Genomic DNA, 19,245 nt, shown 5'->3' with positions numbered 1-19,245 from the left:
TTGCATTTTGTTGTAGATAGAAGTCCTTTATCTGAAGGAAAATTGGCTATATTTTTTCCCACTGTGTGTTGCTTTCCATTCTACTTAACTCGATAATCCAAAAAGACATTCTGAGGCAGCGAGCCCCACGCCCCCACCCCTTCCGAGTGCGCAGGCGCAGAGTGAGGGGGCGGGGCCTCGTGGTCAGCGCTGCTCTGACAGGAGGCTGAGGAGGCGCGCAGTTCCAATTCAGCCTGTGGTCAGGCCTCTCTCTGCGGCCTGGACCCAGCCCAGCGGTTCTGCCCTGGAGTCAGTGGGAAGGTGAGTGAATCGCTGAGCAGTGGCCGAGCTGAGGACACGGAGAATGGGGTCGAGGAAGGTCAGACCCCGGGGTAGGTGGTCGCTAGGCGCTGGGGGGGCATTTGGGCTCTTCTTCGGTTAAGCTTTAATATGTTCTTTTTTTTCCTCTAGGAAATAGGACAATCTAGAACTTATATTTGGTGTGTGTGTGGGTCTTCATTTTTGTGGTGTCCGTCTCCTAGCGTATTAGCTTCTCATCACTGTGACACTTCCAAGCACAGTTTAAAAGGAAAAGAGGTTTAATTAGGGTCACAGTTACAGTCCATAGTCACTTGGTTTCAAGGCAAGAACACGTGGTGGAAAAGCATGACAGAGGAAAGCGGCTTACCTCATGGCACCCAGAGAGCAGAGAGAGCAAGAGTGGCTCAGGGAGGCCAGAGGTCAGATACAGTTCCCGAGGTCATGCCCCTGGAGCCACTTCCTCCAAGTAGGCCTGCCTCGAACAGTCCTTGTGCTATGAACTCACCGAAGGCTTAGCCCCGGTGAGGTTAGTGCCCTAAGTCTAATCACTTCTGCAGGAGTCTCTTAATCCAGTCAAGTTGGCAATCAAGACTAATTGTCACACCAAGAAACGGGACACAGCTTGTTAAGAGAGATGCAGAAGAATGTATTTCTCTTATAGTAGTGTCTTCCTTTTGCCATTCTACCTAGAAACCCCTGTGCTCTACCCCAACCAGCCTAATAGCAGGGGGAAAGGAGAGCTCACTGGTACCACCTAGCACCTTTCCCTTTCCTGAGTAGGAGGAAATTCAGAAGTAAAAATTTTAAGCTTCAAAATCAACATGATTATTCACTTTGCAAAAGAATTGAAGGCTCAATAAACATCTGGAGCCGGGGATTTATTTAGCTCAGTGTCTCAAGCAGTTGCCTGGTAAGCATGAGGTTGTGAGTTTGACCCTTGATACCAAAACAAAACAAAAGACACAACATAGAAATTTCACAATAAATACCTGAATCTTTAAAGCAGTAGCATATTTGATGAATAATAAATGTTTTGACAGAGATATGTGGCTGTAGCCCTGAGGAGGTGAATTTTACCAGCCATCGATAGTTAAATTTGGTTTGACATGAAGACAATAAGATATCTGTGAATGAAAATTTTTTCCATTATGAAAGTGTGACTTCTTTAATAAAAATTCCAATGTATATCAAACTTTTAGGATTTATTTTAAGGGAGGTATAATTGTATTGTGCAACATTCTTAGAAGAAAGAATCAGGAATTCTTCAAATTGTAATTTCTATAATTACAAAATATTCTTGTAAATGTTAAATTGCTATAACAATAACTACCACTTATTGAATACATGCTATTGGCCAGGCCCTGCTGAAACATTTCATTTAAGTTTCTTCAATTCTTTTAAAAGTGTGTTGTATTATTATTATCTTCATGTTATCATTATTGATCCTGAAATCCTACGAAGTACTAACATGTTTTCTAAATCACTGAAGAAAAGTGAATCTAAATATCATTTTACAGATATATGAGTAATTTTCAACTTTGAAAATTGTTCACGAATTATTTTGGGGGAAACTCTGTGTTAGACGGAAAACTGAAATACACATGGAAGATGGTGAACTCTTTTGCTTTGTATCCTAGGCTGCCACTAGGAAGGTAAATGATGTCACCATGATGCAGTTTCTCCATATGTAGGATAAGGGGGGTAGGCATAAGTTCTACTTAATGGTGGCATCTGATGATACAATGGATCAGTATATCTACAGAATTGAGAACAGTGTTTACAACACTCCATCCCCAATGTCTATTAGTTATTGTTGATAGCCAATTTTTGACAATGACAGTGAACAGTGAGTTAATGTAGTTTGTCCATCCTAGTATGTTAGTTGTTTCTTAAAGATGACTAAGAACATAAAGAATGATATAAGGATATACCAAAGTTGTAAGGAAGTGCTGGGGAAGTATTATTCTGTTTATATTTCATCTTTTTAAACCTTGGCAATTTCTCCTAGTAGCTGGATTTGAGACATTTTATTATTTTCTTTTCTCTTCTTGTTTTTAATAGGAAAAGTGGAGGAGGAGGGAGGAGAGGAGAGGTAACAAGGAACCAGAATCTTGAACTGTGGGGCTGGAATAGAGCTTTATAAATGCAAAAAAACCAGATTTTGAATCAGACCAAATTTTACTATTGTCTTACTTGAGTAAGACAAACTTGCCTCTATGGACTTAATGAATTTGGCAAAATGATAATTTTAAAGCCATCCAGGATTTCACCAAGTTAATAAATTAGTGTTTGGGATGTAATTGAGTGCCTTTAAAATGTAGCTTGGAAAAGACTAAAAAAAAAATTCTAATTATATGCAAAGTCCCATGTATTTACAAGTTAATCACTTGTTTTGTGAGTCCCCTTTGTCCTCTAAAGACCAAAAAAAAGTAATGTTTTATCTTTTGGTTTGTCACAATAGGAAAATGTGCTATTCAAAATCTTGGTTGTGTATGTTGGGAGAAAAAGTGACATTTATCATTTAATTAGTTGTTTCCACTCAGCATCCAGTATTACAGTCCAAATTTCCTAATAAGCAGAAGAATATGAGCAAATGATAACATCTTGCTATTAATAAAAACCCTAAGGGATACCAGCAGTTTGCATTTTGATTTAATTATCACAAGGATATGTTTCAGATGTTTAGATTAATGTACATGGCCTCTCCTATGTTTTACTATTTTATTATTGATATAGAAGTATCTGATATAAGAGCATAAAAGCTATAGGATTGAGAAACATCTTTTTTTAAAATTTGCCTATTTTTTTTGTCGAATTGTGTGTGTGTGTGTATGTGCGTGTGTGTGTGTGTGTGTGTGTGTGTGTGTGTGTGAGAGAGAGAGAGAGAGAGAGAGAGAGTTATTTTCCAAGAGTGCTTTAGAATTTAAAAATATGATTCTGTATCTCTATCATTAATGTAATGGTATCTGTTTGTAGTAGGAGTGTGAATGAATGAAGTGGTTTCGAGTTGGTGATTGGTGTTTAGACTTCTGATTTTGGAAGACAGCTAAAGTCTAAAGGTATTACTAAGGGTGTTGGTGAGATGATACTAAATTGATAAAAAGAATACAATTGATTAGCTTCTAAGACATTTCAAATTAAAACGAGCTGGGGGTTTCTTTTTGTTGTCACCATTCATGCAGTACCTTTTATAATAGTGCAGAATTGCTCTCTCTTTTTTAATGTCTGGCTTGCTCTTTCTCATGCCTTCAGAGATTTCCCACAGGAGGACACATGGATGACCCTAATCCTTATCTTTGCCGCCAGGTTCTTATGTAGATCCTGACATGTACTTCTTACTTCTCTTAGGGATTGGACATGCACTGTACTCTTCCTTCTGAGTAATATCAGACTGGGGAATAAGACTCCAGTTGGACATTTACAAACCACAAAGTGTTGAATGCAGACATTAGTAATGGTAATAAATATTCCCCAGACTTCAGTATTTTAAACCAGAAAATAATTTACTGCTCGTGGAATAGATGTTGAAGGACTCTACTCCAAGTTTCACTCCACCTTATCTTATGATGCCCTGGCTGAGGAACAGCAGAAATGCAGTGTCTCATTCCAGACACTGAGTGCCCTAGCTTAGGACATGTTACTCATATTACTCCACACAAGTACAGCGGTGGTAGAGCACTATAATTCTCCCATATTCCAAAAGTAAAGTAGGGCCGGGATTGGATAAACCTTGTGCGTCTCTACCTTAACTTTCTTAATTTATAAGAAATATTGCTAATTTTCAGTAGTATATTTTGTACATTGCCTAGGGATTATTCAGATGAAATAAATATTTTCCCCTACCACATCTATGCCCAAACCATATGTGGTTAAATGATTTTCATTTATATTTATCATGTTTATTTTTTTCCTTTTTGTCTTTTTGATATAGGGTTTTACTATGCAGTTCAGGTTGGCTTGAACTCACTTTGTAGCCCAAGCTGGCTCTAAACTTGCAGTGATCTTCCTGCTTCAGCCTCCTAAGTGCTGGGATTACAGGCATGTGTTGCCTTGCCTGGCCTCTTGACTCATGTTTAATACAGAAAATATTGCAAATGGATTTTTATAATTGGTGCTGTATTTGCACTGATCCAATTATACTCTATAAATCTGCAATTTCTGATGTCACTCTGATCATGAACAAATCTGGGAGGCAACTTCTGCTGCTGGGAAGAAGTAGAAGCATGGAGTTAAACAATTAACTTGAGAATGGAGCCAGGTCTTGGTTTCATTTGGATTTACTTCTAATAAATTATACCCATTATTTGCTGAGGCACAATCTCAGGGATCTCAGAGTGTTGTATGAATTTCACTTGGGTTCTTTATACTTCCTTCTTTTCATGGGAGCAAGAAGGTTAGCAGTTATTGATCACAGCCATTTTCTAGCCTTTTTGGGTAATGAGACCTGGTGGGCTGGTCTCCTGGGGGCTGGGAAATGATACCATGCTGTCCAGAGAACGGTGTGACTGGCTTCCTACTGTGCCTGGATCCACAATATTAAATTTGTAATTTGGAGAGAATCTTGTTGGCAAATGGAAGTTTTTACTCTTCTAATTTTTTTTATAACTTTTGGGGTTTAATAAAGGTCATCCAATTTTTCAGATTCATCCATCTAAACTTTTTTGGTCCATCTGTTTTTGTCCTGGCACGCACAGTAGTACATGCTTCATTTCAGAGATGCTTCACTGCTCTTCCAGAACACAGAAAAGCGAGCACTCAGAATTATTATTAATTTCTAAATAAAATAGGCCAAGTCTCATGCTCTCCTAAAAATGGAATCAGGTTTTTCCTTTTTTCTTTTTTTGCAAACTGTACAAGGGGTAAGATTTCAGTGTGGTTTGTGGGAGAGTGGCTGTCAAAGTCTTTACATGAAAAGGCAATTAACCGTTGGTTATGCTGGCAGTGGGGCCCTGGAGAAGGGGGAGGCGGGTGGGGATGAGAGGGTCAGGTTGTGATTCCCTTCAGCAGTCCATGTGGCTCTTTCCTGGCAGAGTGCCCCTTGATGTCAAAGTTGGCTGAGCGTGCCAGGAATGAAGCAGTGTGAGGAGAATTAGATACCAGGGCTGAGTGGTTTACATTTTTCTTTTTTGTCTCTTCCTTTTTTGTTTTTATGATGTGATGACACTTTTTAAGATGAAGGGACTTAACTTTTTACATGGAATAGGTCCCATAAAATTATTTATAAGAGACTGCATTAAGCTCTGGGATCATATAAGTGTAGAACTAAGTCCCAAGTTGAAGTTGGAAAGGGACAAAGTGAGCTAGGGTTATTATTATTACCAAAGCTTGGCCGAGTGGAGCGTTGTCCTCAAAGTTGGTAAGTGGAGCTGGCCATTTGGAACCAGCAGGAGAAACAAGGTTAATGAGTTTCAACACTTGTTCTTCTCACTGCCCTTGACCTGCTCTGGACTGTTGAGGGAGATGCTTCAAGTCAGTGTCTTCATTTACAGACTGAGAGTGGATGAGGGTACAAGAAGAACCCAGAGAAACACAAGGCTTAGCCAAGCTGTTATAAAGCTCTACTGGTGTTGTATACATCGTACTATGCCTAATAAATGATTTTAATCAGCAAGTTGCGTATGGAAGGGCTTAGGAAATATGACAATTAGCCGAATGGAACCAGACATAATTAAATACAAATGATGCCTGGAGGTCATCTAGTCCTCACATTTACTTCAAGGAAGTAACAATCCCAGCCATCTGATTGAATCCTTACATTTGTCTTTTCTGATCTGCTCACTCGCTGGCAGGATGGGGAATGTGTGTGTTTGTGATTTAGCACCATCTTATACTACATTAGATCTAGCTGCATTTTAAAAGTCTTACTCTGTGCAAGGCCTCATGCTAAATGCCTTGTGGGTATTAACTCATTTAATTGTCAAAACAGATTGAGAAATAGATATTTTAAAAAAATATTTGCAGTGTTAATTTTTATCAATAAATACATGTTTTTCATTTCAATTGAAATATTTTCAATTTTACAGAAAAATTGCAGGAGAGTAAGTCTTTCTCTTGAATCATTTGAGAGCAAGTTAATGACATGATGCTCTATCATGAAAGCCATGAACATTTCCTATAATCAAGTCCATTCTCCTCCCTAGCCCACATCATTGTGGATGCTACATGATAGCCATGAAGCTCATAAACCCTACTCATATCTGCCATCTTGTATGATAAAAGGAGTCACCCAGGACCATGTGACCACTTTGGCACATCTTTTTACATACCTTCACTCTGGAACAATTTCTCATTTTGCACTTTATTTTAGTGATCTTGATATTTCCAAAGACTACAAGCCAGTTATTTTTCAGAATGTCCATTAATTATTGTTGGCTGATAATTCCTCATGATTAGATTGAGGGTACACATTTTTTGGAAGGATTATTATAGAATTGATGCTGTGTCTTCGCTGTATCTATCAGATGGTGCGTAACAATATTTGCCTCATTATTGGTGATACTACTTTTGATTCTATGATTAAAATACTATCAGGTAGAGAAAAGTTACTCACTTTTTTTTTTTTTTGGTACTTGTGATAGAACTCATGACCTTGTGTTTACCAGGCGGGCACTGTGTCCCTGAGCTACATCCCCAACCCTAGGAAATCTCTTTACCGGCCTTGTAAGAGGATTTTGTAGTGAGAAACTTTGAAACTATGTAAATAGTCTATTTTTCTTCAAATTTTCACTCACTAGCTTTAGGACCTATTGATGTTTCCCTCCAACCACCTCTAAACCCCCTCTCCCCATTTTCAGTCTTGTTATTAGTATTAGCTCATGTTTATGACATGTAATGTTTATAACCTATAATTGAAGTTATTGGGATCCTGTTCATGGCATATATTAATTATTCTTATATCTTAATACTTCTCTTTCCAGTCCCTCTTTCCCCTCAACCTCCCTTCCCATTTGCAAGAGACCCCTGGTTTCCTTCTATCCATCCTACATTACGCTCTTTGGGTGTACTCTGTGTTCTCCAATCGAGGGATACTATATGATATTTGAACTTGTTATATTTGAAAATATAACTCAACGTTATATTTTCCAGATACATCCATTTTCCTACAAATGTCTCAAATTTATTCTTTTTATAATTTAAATATAATAATTTTCTTTGTTATAGATGTAGTAGTGTTCCATTATGTTTTGATACCACATATTCTTTGTCCATTTGTCTGTTGATGGGCATATAGGCTGCTCCAGAATTTAGTTACTATGAATTGTACTGCTGTAAACAATTGGTATGCATGGATTGCTGTAGCTCTTTGAAGAAGATATCTAGAAGGGAACAACTGAGTCATATGGAATTTCTTGTTTTAGTTCTTCCAAAATCTTCATACTGATTTTCATGATGGCTGTACTAGTTTAAAGTCCCACCAGTGATGCAGGAGGATTTTTTTAATTATTTGACTTCTGATGATTGCTACTCTTTTGGTGTAAGATGGAATATTAGTGATGTTTTAATTTATGTACCTCTAATGGTTAGAGATGTTGAATATTTTTTTCATATTTTTGTTGGCCATTTGTACTTCTGAAAAGTGTCTGTTTATTTTACTTATCCAATAATTGATTGGATCTTTTATTTTAGGTGGTCTAATTGGTTCTTTATATATTCTAGATAATTATTCTCTGAAAGGGGAATATTTGGCAAAATATATTTCCCATTTTTTAGATTATTTCCTCCCTCTACTAATTGATTCATTTTCTGTGCAGAATCTTTTTAATTAAATGCAATCGCATTTGTTGATTCTTGCTGTTAGTTCTTGTGCAATTGGGGTTTTATTTAGAAAGTTTTTTTCTACACTTATGACTTGAAGTATTTTATCTATTTTATCTTTCAGGAGGTTCAATGTTTCTATTTCAATATTTAGATTTTTGATCTATTTTTATTTTTGTTTAGTGCATGGTGAGAGATAAGGGTGAAACTTCAGTCTTCTGCAAACAGGTATATGGTTTCCCCAAAACTGTTGAATATACTTTTTCTCTAATATATGCTTTTGGCCCTGTCTTAGTTACTTTTTACTCATTGCTGAAACAAAATACCTGAAACCCAAGTTGGGAAAGGAAAGGTTTATTTCTTAAGTTTTTGGAGGTTTTAGTCCACACTCAGTTGGCTCCAACGCAAGTGGGCATGGCTGGGCTGCAGTTCATTGCGGCTGCAAACAGCAAACAGGAAGCAACAAAGAGCAAGACACACCTTCTTCCTGCCATTACATCACATCTTGGCTCCACCCCTTTGTGGGTGGAGCACTGACACCATCAATCCAAGCACTAGACAACGAATAACAAATGCACAATTCAAACTCATGAGGCCTGGGGGCCACAGACATAAACCATAACATTTCACCCCTGGCCCCCAGGACTCATGTACATCCTTTGTACAAAAGACATTTAGTCCACCTCCAAGAGTTTCCAAAGTCCTAACAGCTTTAGCATTGCTGAAAAGTCCAAGTCCCAAGTCTCCTCCAAGAACTATGGTAAACTCTTAACTGTAACCACCTGTACAAATGAAACAAGGTTAAACATTTCTGAAATGCAAAGGCACAAGATAAACATTACCATTCCAAAAGTTACAAACGGGAATAGAAAGCATTGGAAACAAAGCAAGTCCAACATCCTGCAGGACAAACATTAAGTCCTAGAGTTTTATGCTCAGCATCTGGAGCAAACTGGTTGCAAGTTCCAAAAGGCTTGGGTAATTCCAACCCCATGGCACTTCTAGGGATTTCAGCTCCCACAGCTTTTCTCTTAAATCCTTTCTGCTCCCTTTTTGCAGCTTTCCTTGGATCATCCACGTTCCTGGCTTTTCCAAACTTCTGGGGTCTCCACTGCACCTTTGGCTTTACCCTTACATCTTCACAAGTTGCTCTCTCAGGGGGACACTGCTTGGCCTGCCAGGCCCTTTGCAATCGAGGTGGAAGCCATCTTACTCTCATAATTTGTGCATTTTCCTTGCACCTAAAATCAGTACCTTGTGGATGCTGCCAAGGTTTGCTGCTACCTTTAGCAGTAGCCAGGCTTTTCTCTCTCTTGGCTGAAGGGGTCAGTTGCCTGGATTGCAGGGCTCTGTTTACCTGATTGTGAGGAAAAGCTCTGTGTTGCCGCCATTCTGGAACCTCATGTGGCCTCTGTCACCATTCTGGAACATGGTGCTCTGCAGCTTTTCTCTTTGAGCAAATTCTTTCACCTTTGCAGTGAGGCTGCACAGGTTGGAGACCCGCTTCCTGGGATGCTCCAGGGCCATCTTTCTTACCTCTCTGTTTCTCATCAGGAATCAAAATCTCAACTCTGTCTTTATAATCCACAGCCTTCCTGGAATTTTTCTTCTAGCCAAACTCACAGTATTGCAAATTACCCTGCTGGGCTCTTTGCTCTTGATTTGCAACGTAAAGCTGGCTAGAAGCCCCCAACAATAGCCATGCCACAGCCTCAATGTTTGATTGCTTTTAAATTTCCTTTTCAAGATTAATCAGTCCATTGCCCTTTGTCTCAGTCTCAGGCAAAGTCTCTGGGCAGGAGCAAAATGCAGACAAACTTTCTGCCAAGCCATAACACACATCATGGGGAGTCCAACAACCAATGCAGTCCTTCTTCCCAGCAGAAACCTCCCAAGCCTGGTCTTTACCATCAGGCTTTCTATCAGCTTTCTGGTCTCCTGAGCTCTGACCAGTATCTCCTCTATAGAACCGCCCAATCTGCTCCAGCTCTATGCATCCAGGCGACATGTTCAAACCTTTCCAAACTCTGTCCACAAGCTATTTCCAAAGCCTCTTGCGAAACATGGTCAGGTATAGTCACAGCAAACGACCCACTCCTGGTACCAAATTCTGTCTTAGTTACTTTTTACTCGTCGCTGAGACAAAATACCTGAAGCCCAATTTGGGAAAGGAAAAGTTTATTTCTTACAGTTTTTGGAGGTTTCAGTCCACACTCAATTGGTTCCAAGGCAAGTGGGCATGGCTGGGCTGCAGTTCATGGCTGTAAACAGCAAGCAGGAACCAGCAAAGAGCAAGACACACCTTCTTCCTTCCAATTACATCACATCCTGGCTCCACCCCTTTGTGGGTGGAGCACTGACACCATCAATCCAAGCACTAGACAATTAATGAATAACAAATGCACAATTCAAACTCATGAGGCCTGGGGGCTACAGACATAAACCATGACAGACCCCTTTGTCAAAGGTGAAATAGCTGAATGCATCTGTATTCTCTTTTCTGGCCCACTGATCCATATGCTGCTTTTGTGCAAGCATCATGCTGTTTTTATCACTTTTGCTTTGTAGTATAGCTTGAAGTCAGGAATTGTGATGCCTTCTGCTTTGCTATTGTTGCACATGACTGTCTTTAAACACTTTCTTATGATTCAACTACAGGATGCCCCAGACTCATCTTGTATCAGCTATCTCTTCCAGGAGGTCTGTTTTTTGAATGGAGCATAGTGTCAGGAACCAGGGTGTGGATGCTATGTGTGGTCATTATCACTGGGATATCACTGCTTTTAGATGTCTGTGGAAAGCTTGGTCGCAAATATACACACCAACATTTATAACTATAAATGTCTGTGTTGAAATCCTTGAGTTCACATCAACAACCAAAACTCAAATTTAGCCACACAGAATTCATTCTAGTTTTTTTCCTTGCTCCCATGGTCCTCTATATGTTTTTATACTTAGCTAATCTCCTTGTCTATATCATCTCTTGCCAATCATCCCCATACCATGTGCCAAATCTCTCTGCATATGTCCCTTTTGGCCTCTTCTTTCCATAGGGAGGTTCAAGAACTTATGCAGAATTGCTAGGCTGCTCAAACCCCTACCTTTGTAGGCCTAGTACTTTCCAGATTGAATTATTCAAAAATGAAGAAAGAAGAGGGAATGAAAACTTGCTTATGTTTTATATAAAGCTGGTGCTATTTGACTAAATTTGCTGTTTGTAATTTTTCTATTTTCATGAATAGGGAGGTCTCTTCCATGTAGAATAAACAAGTTATATTCTTAAGAGTTCACATTGGTATAATAGCTTACTCTAATTAGGATAAATTTGTATATAATAGAGACTCCAAATAATAGTAGGTTAGACATAGATTTTTTTTTGCATACTCATTTATTTTTTAAACTAATATATTAGGCATTATGAATTAGGGGCTGTTCTAAGTGCACTGCTTATATTAACCCATTCAATCTTTAATATTCCCATATTATACAAAAGGGAAGGCTAGTTCAGCTCAGAGAGATTAATTAGGTCAAGGTCACATAGTTGGTAAATAACAGTTGGGATAAGAAGTAGCCTGGTTTCAAAACCCATCTATGTAATAACCACTTATACCTGTCATAGTCTCAGTAACTCTAGTTACTTACAGCAATACATACCCTATGTAATAAACCTTAAAGATCATAATTGTCTTTTATGTTTTACTTGTATTACTTTGTATAAATTATGGTTCATTTTTAATTTGAAATGCTCTTCTCACTTAAACTGATACATAAAAAAGGCAAACGTATTCATCAAATGTTAATTTTGCATAACAGCTACATTTTATATAATTTACCCTGACAAAACCGAAGACTGTGAGTTTTCTCTGTAAAGCAACATTTTTTTGTGACTCACCAAACTGTAGTTATAAGATGCAGAATCATATAGTAACAGGAATCCAAACTGAAAAGGGGGTGGTGAAGTTCAGAGAAGGCCAAAATCAGGGAGGAAAAACCTATATTTAGGAAGTAAGACCAGAATGCTTTTGGAGCCGTTTTAATTACAGATGTCCATGGACTCCAAACATATTGCTGAAAATGTTTATGCATGGTTTTTATGTAAAATGATTTCATAAATTCAGACCACATCATGTGCCTGTATGCATATTGCATTGTGACATAAGCATATCACCCGATAGAATTCTTTCTTAAAATAAAGAGCCTTAAAATCTTTGGAAATATGAACTCTGGCTCAGTAGCTGACTTACATGCTGGTCTTGGCACCACCCTCAGTGGGGATTCACTTCCTCTTCTTGTGCCTGTTTCCACTCTGTGAGACGGGGGTGATAGTGCCAGATACAGTTTGCTCAAGCATTACTAACCTTCATGGGACCTATTAAAGATGTGAAAGATATTCATGATCATCTAAACTAGTAGTTTTCCAGTTTTTGAAAGTAGTAATTCTCTTTTCTATAAAAAGCATGATAATCAAAAAAGTTATGGCAAAAATGTTAGAGAAACTGGGTGTGCGTGATGCACTGATGTAATCCCAGCACTCAGGAGGCAGAGGCAGGAGGATCATTGAGAGTTCGACACCTGCCTGGGCTACAAAGTGAGCTCAAGGTCAGCTTGAACTGCAAAGTGAGACCTTGTCTCAAAAAGACAAACAACAACAATAACAACAAAAGTTAGAGGAACTCTCTTCTGCTAATAACAGGTCTGGACATGGAACCTGAGGGCTGGCCTGTGAGCCTCACTTTCCTCAGGAAATTACTGGAGCCTGAAAAGCACAATTTGAAAAACACTGAATTCATGTTCTTATACCCATTTTACAACTAGGAAAACCAAGAGTCAGGCAAAAAGACAACTGAAATTGGTGAGAACCCTTATTGGAGGTGGGAACCTGAGCCTAGTATTTACTGCCAGCTGGCTATCTCTTCCATTAGTCTAAATGCTATTACTGTTCTCCACTTCTACTCTCTTCTTTAAAAAGACAGTAGATCCACTGAAATTTAATTATCAGTTTACAGATACTTTATCTATAGGTAAATAATAGCTGGTCATGATGGCTCATGCCTGTAATCCCAGCACTCAGGAGGCTGAGGCAAAAGGATCACTGTGAGTTTGAGGCCAGTCTGGGTGACAGTGAGCCTGGAATACACACTGAGACGCTGTCTCAAAAAACAGCAATAAAAACAAGAATAGACATAGTCTTTTATGTATTTTCAATGCAGCATGTATCATTTTTTGGTCATAAATCCACATGTTTAATACCCAACTTTTCCAGTTGAAAGCATCACTCTCCTTCCATTCTTTGTTGCTAGTGTTTGGGGGTGACATTAAATGCCTCCTTATCTTGTCTTGCCATCGCTCAGTCACTTATAAAACCTAAGTCACTATAAATATTTTATGAGTGAACTAGATTTGATAACTTTCCCTCAAACAAACTAAAATCTGAATGTTGGCTACATGCTGTTCTTGTATTATACACTAAGAATACACGTAACAAGATAATATTTAGGAAGTTTCCTGTGTCTTCTGTCTTTTCCCCACATTATGCTTGATAAATTCACAAGCTATTGAACTCAGCTGCACCTATAGACTCTCACATGTGAGTATCTTCTTTCATGATCTGACTTCTGCAGTCGTGTGGGTTTCAGTCTGAGTGGTTCATCAGCTTGGTGAGATCTCACTGTTGAGAAGGATGAAGTATACCTGCCCCCCCAGTATCTCCCATCCAGTAGGAACAGCAAAATGGAAATGGAAATGCAGTTAGTACAATTGACCAGTGAAAGTCACAGCTTAGCCTACCCTGCCTTAAACATGCCCAGGAAGCTTATATAAACTTGTATGTGGGAAAAATTTTATAGCACCAGCCCATGTTATAACAGTATTAAAGATCTCATGTATTTTATTTGATACTTGTACACAAAACAAGCTAGTAACATAGTGCACTGTAGGGTTAGTTGTTTACCTTTACACTCAAACATGTACAGAAAAAGAAGGAAAGAAAGAAAAGGACAGGGACCATGGGATGGGTAAAGATGGGAGGAGAGAAGGAAAATAGGATGAAAAAAGGAATTAGAATGTGCTATGTACATGTACCAACTTCACAGGGATGTAGATATTATGTACTACACACATGTACTAATAAACTAAACAACAAACAAGCAAAGAAAAACAACACAATGAAACAAAGTTGACTGGGATCTGGAGCTCCAACTGCTGCCAGCATCATGAAAGGACCTTCTATCTTATTGCTAGGCCAAGAAAAGGCTCAGCCAGGTGGAGTGGCATATGTCTGTAACCCCAGAACTTGACAGGCTGAGGCAGGAGGACTGCCAATAGTATGAGGCCAGCCTGGGGTACATATTGAGTTTAGTGTCAGTCTGGACTATATAGTGAGATGCTATCTTGAAAAAAAAAAGTCCAAAATCAAAATGTGAAGTGCAATTTTTACCACCTTCATATTACTTTTACACCAGTGGAAATTCAGGAAATTTTAAGTTGTGGACCATCTCTTATTTCCTATCAGGTTTCATCCGGAAACATTTACCATCTTGAAAACTTTCTGATCTTTTAGAAAAAAAAATACAAATCAATCCTCTAGGAACTTTTATCAATCTTCTTTCCTATCTTCCAGTAAGAGTGTTGCACATTGGCTGTGCCTAAGTTTCTACAGATTTAAGACACAGTAGGACTTTAGGACATTTGCCCTTTGGAGACAAAATAATGTTTAAATTGATACAAGTTAAAATATAGCCCTGAGGAACTTACTGTGTTTAGTATCAGAATAATGTTCCTAATGTTACAGATATGAACTTTGTGAATCATGTGGCTAATGATATTTCTGTACCAGTTGTCAGGAGGCAGAGAGTAAAATTCATTGGTGATCTTCAGAGAGTACTTAGGATCTCACAGCATTTATTTACTGCTTTCCTCAATCTCCATTAATTGTTTGATTCTATTTTTTCTTCCATTTTCCTTTGACTAATACTCTGATTTTTGTTTAATCTCATGAAATAATTATTTTGAAGGTTAATTTTATAGCACCATATTAATTTTTGATATTCAGAGGAATTTTACCTTTAAGTTTTAAAGGTAAAAATGGGAATTGTATTTGATTCCTCACCAAATTATCTGTGTCTGATCTCCCTCCTGCAAAACAAACATACAAACAAACAAACAACTCACTCCGTGGGCCTACACTGATGATTAAATGATATTAAGTTTATTAAATCACAAAACTGAGGGAAAACTTGAATAAACTTTCTAGGCTTAATCTGCCTACCTTGCTTAGTTATTTGCTTTTAGTTGACCTTAAAAATCACCAATTTTAGAGGTCTAGATAACACCTGTGATATGTGATGCAGCAGTTGATGAGGCTTGATTAGATATACATGGATTGCTTCCTAACTTCCAATCACTTTTCCCATAAATATTCTGAAACTTGTTTTGATTTTGAGATCTGTTCTCCTATCTCCACATGTCACTGCCTTCTGAATAAAATCTCTTCTTCAAATCTCTGCTACTTAAGTGACTGACGTACTACACTGGTTAGGTAACTGCAACGAGAGAGAGAGAGAGAGAGAGAGAGAGAGAGAGAGAGAGAGAGAGAGAGAGAGGGGGTGAGTGTAGCAGATTCTTAGAAAAGGGGTGAAGGTTCAGAGGAAATTTCTAGTTTTGCCAACTGGATTCATATGGAGTCAGGTAGCTGCTTCATGGTGAGGAACTGCTTGGAATTGGGCAAAATATAAAAAAATAGTTTATTACTCGATAAAGTATTCAAGTGAACCTATAAAAAGCAAGCTCTTTGGCCTGGTGAACAAATTTTGTGCTCATATGAAAATTATTTAGCCAGATTAGAAACTATTTAGTTATTTTGGTTTTCAGGAATTTCTTAATGAAAACAGCCAACTTAAAAAAATCAATTTGGCCACATCAGCAAGATAAGGTAAATATTTTTGCATGTGTGTTTATAAGCCACTTTAATTCCTTTTTAGAAAAAGATGTGACAAATTAAAACATGATTATTGGGCCGGGGAATATAGCTCAGTGGCACAAGTGCTTCCTGGCATGTGCAAGGTCCTTGGTAAAAAACAAAACCAGAAACAAACATCATTATTTATTAAGCTATATATTTAAGTATTTTGCCAAATGTAAAGCATATCTGTGATCCTTGATGTTGTTTGGGTGGAACACAAGCCAGGCTGCTCTAGTGTGCACTTTGATATACTGGGTAAAGGATAGACCTGATAAACACAAAGTAAAATTATGTATTTGAGAAGATCTCAGAGAATTTCTGGGAGTATATTATGATATATGTGATATATATGATTGTTTATTTCTATTGGAGTTTGGCATTTTTTATTTTTCAACATTTATTTTAAATATTTTTTTTCACAGGAAGAACTTCTGGTATAATTATTATTTTTTTTAAATTTTTTTTATTTAAGGAGAAAAGAAAAGAAAAAAAACAGTGAAGGGGTACAAGTTATACAGATTTACAGAAGAAAAAAATGTGCAGTAGGAGGTCACTAGTTAATGGATTACATATTGCCATCTTAGAAATAATTGTTCAAGTCACAAAATTAAAGCTTGTAGAGTGGACATTCCAACAATGATACTGCAAACAGTTCTGTTCACTGATCCAATAAAACTCTGTGATATCATTTTCTATCTCATACATTTAAATATACATGCAGTTATATAGTTTAGAGCACTTTCTTTTCCTCTCTTTTGTACTGTGACTATTACACATTTTGGGTTTCATTGCTCCCACAGTTCTTATTGCATTTTTGGAAGAGAGTAAAACCAAATGTGACATAACAGAACCGAATCGGTCAAGTCTAAAGGGTGGATATAATAGATAACATAAAAACATAATACAAGGTGATCAACAATGGTTACCATAATGCCTCCCGCTATTTCTAATAGAATTGCCTATATCATTAGTTGTAATACAATTGAACAAAACAGTATAGAATAAAACCGACAAAACCAAAACATTGGAGATATTGTAGGTCTTCAAAAGTAGATAAACGTCAACGAGAATGGGCGTTATAATGAATCTTATTATCTTCTCAGCTGATGCCTAAACTTTCGAACCTGATACTTTCCAGCAAAACAGAATAGAGGAACCTGAGTCAAAAACAAGATGGTGAGAGTAATACAGGGCTTCAAATCGAGATAATAGAAAGTCAAAGTGGGTTACTATATTATATCCTGCTATTTTTTCCCTTTAATTAAACGGATAAAAATAAAAAAGTAAATAATGGAGTGGAGATTGAGAAAAAAAAGAGGGCATAACAGCGAAACAGGGCAGATCAAAACATAACCATTTAAGCAGAATAGTGTTTCACCACCAGATATTTCCGACCCAAAAGTAGTTACCATATTGACTCTTTCCTTGAAGTCCTTGAGTACAACTTCGTATACTGTAGCATTAAGTATATCAAAACAATGTAAAACCATTTAAGAGAATGACAGCATTATAGAGTATTTAGAATCGACTAACAGAAAATGAACAATGGTTTCTGTATAGTCTCCTTGTCTTTACAAGGTTTTTGCTTATACTATCGTACATAATAAAATCCAATAAGATACAACCTGTTTAGACCATTGGAGACAGAAGAACAAAAGCTAGATGAGACTTCAAAACAAGATGGTACTAAATCAGTATTACCTATTAAGATGTCATTTTCTCCAAAATAGCTGTTCCTATCATCCAATCGTCTCTGTCTCATTTTTGTTGAGCTCTGTTTCTGTCAGTAGCTGTCAGTTTGTCTTCTTCATTTTGTTCTCTGCTCCATTCGTTGTAGCCTCCCCGCCACTATTTCTGGGTTCTTTGTATTTTTCTTTTTTTAGAATATCCTGCAATACTTTCTGTAGGGTTGAATTGGTGGTTGCAAATTCCCCCAGTTCCTCTTTATCCTGGAAGAACCTCGTTTTTCCATCAATTTCCAGGGACAGTTGTGCAGGATATCTCAATCTTGGCTGGAGATTATTATCTTTTAAAGCTTGAATTATTTCCCCCCACGCTCTTCGTGATTTGATGGTTTGTGAAGAGAAATCTGCTGTAATTCTGATGGGTGTTCCCTTGTAAGTAGTCTGTTTCTTGTCTCTTACAGCTTTTAATATTCTGTTCTTGTATTGAATTTCTGGAATTTTTATTATTATATGCCTGGGTGTTTCTCTGTTAGGGTTGTAGGTAGCTGGGGTCCTGTATGCCTCATACATTTGAGTATCTTTACCTTTTGCTAAATTAGGAAAATTCTCCTGGATTATTTCTGTGAGTAGCTTTTGTAGTTCACTTGTTTGTGTCCCTACTTCTTCTTTTATGTTCTTAATCCTTAAGTTATGGCTCCTCTTATCATCTTCTTGTCTTTGTATTATTGCTGTTTGTTTCTTTGTCATTTTTAAGAAGTTTTTCATTTCATTCTCCCATATTACAAGTCTGCCCTCCAGTTCAGATAGTCTGTCCTTAGTTTCTTTCAAGCTGTTATGCCAGTCTTCGATAGACTTCTTAATTTCTTGATAGTCCCTTTGAACCTGCTTCACATACTCAATGTTTTCTCTGTTTTCTCCATCAAGCAATTCTCCCCTCTTTTTTGTTCTTCCATTCCACCATCTGTTTTTTCCTGGGTGGTGCTTAGCATTTCTCTAACTATTCTGCATACTTCTAGCTTCAGGTCGTTGATAACTTCATTCCTGAATTGGTCTATGAGGCTCTCTAGATGGCGCTTAATGTATATTGGTGCAGTGTCCACTATTGCCTGTTTCTCAGGATTGGGGGCCGAGGAGCCTTTTTTGTTGCTTCCCTTCCCCATATTTTCTCTTCCTTATAAAATGCAAGCTTACAAAGGAAACCCGGCTTCCCTGCCTGTCAGCCACAGCCTGGTCAAATTGCGCTGGCTAGTTGTTCCCGCCCACTGCTGCGCACCAGGGAGTCGCGGAGGAGGCAGCCTACGCGGGAGTCAGTCGCTCCTCCGGGCCACCGTCAGGCTCTGGGATCTGGGTTAGGCCAGCCTAGGGAGTCCGCCAGCAGCGTCACTCAGGCCAGGGACTTTTCACCAATCCCGTCCGAGAGGGGAATGTGTGGCTGGAGTTGCCACGGCGCCCTGCTCCTACAGGACTGCCCGAGCCCAGAAAAACCTCCGCTGGAGTCAAACTGTGGTAGGGACTCAGTTTTCTCGCTCACCTTGCCACCAGTCA

The sequence above is a fragment of the Cavia porcellus genome, unplaced genomic scaffold (assembly GCF_034190915.1).
Source record: "Cavia porcellus strain 051 isolate PalLab524CR breed Dunkin Hartley unplaced genomic scaffold, mCavPor4.1 scaffold_10, whole genome shotgun sequence".
In the NCBI taxonomy this organism is placed as follows: domain Eukaryota; kingdom Metazoa; phylum Chordata; class Mammalia; order Rodentia; family Caviidae; genus Cavia; species Cavia porcellus.
Note: the sequence above shows the minus strand (reverse complement) of the source record.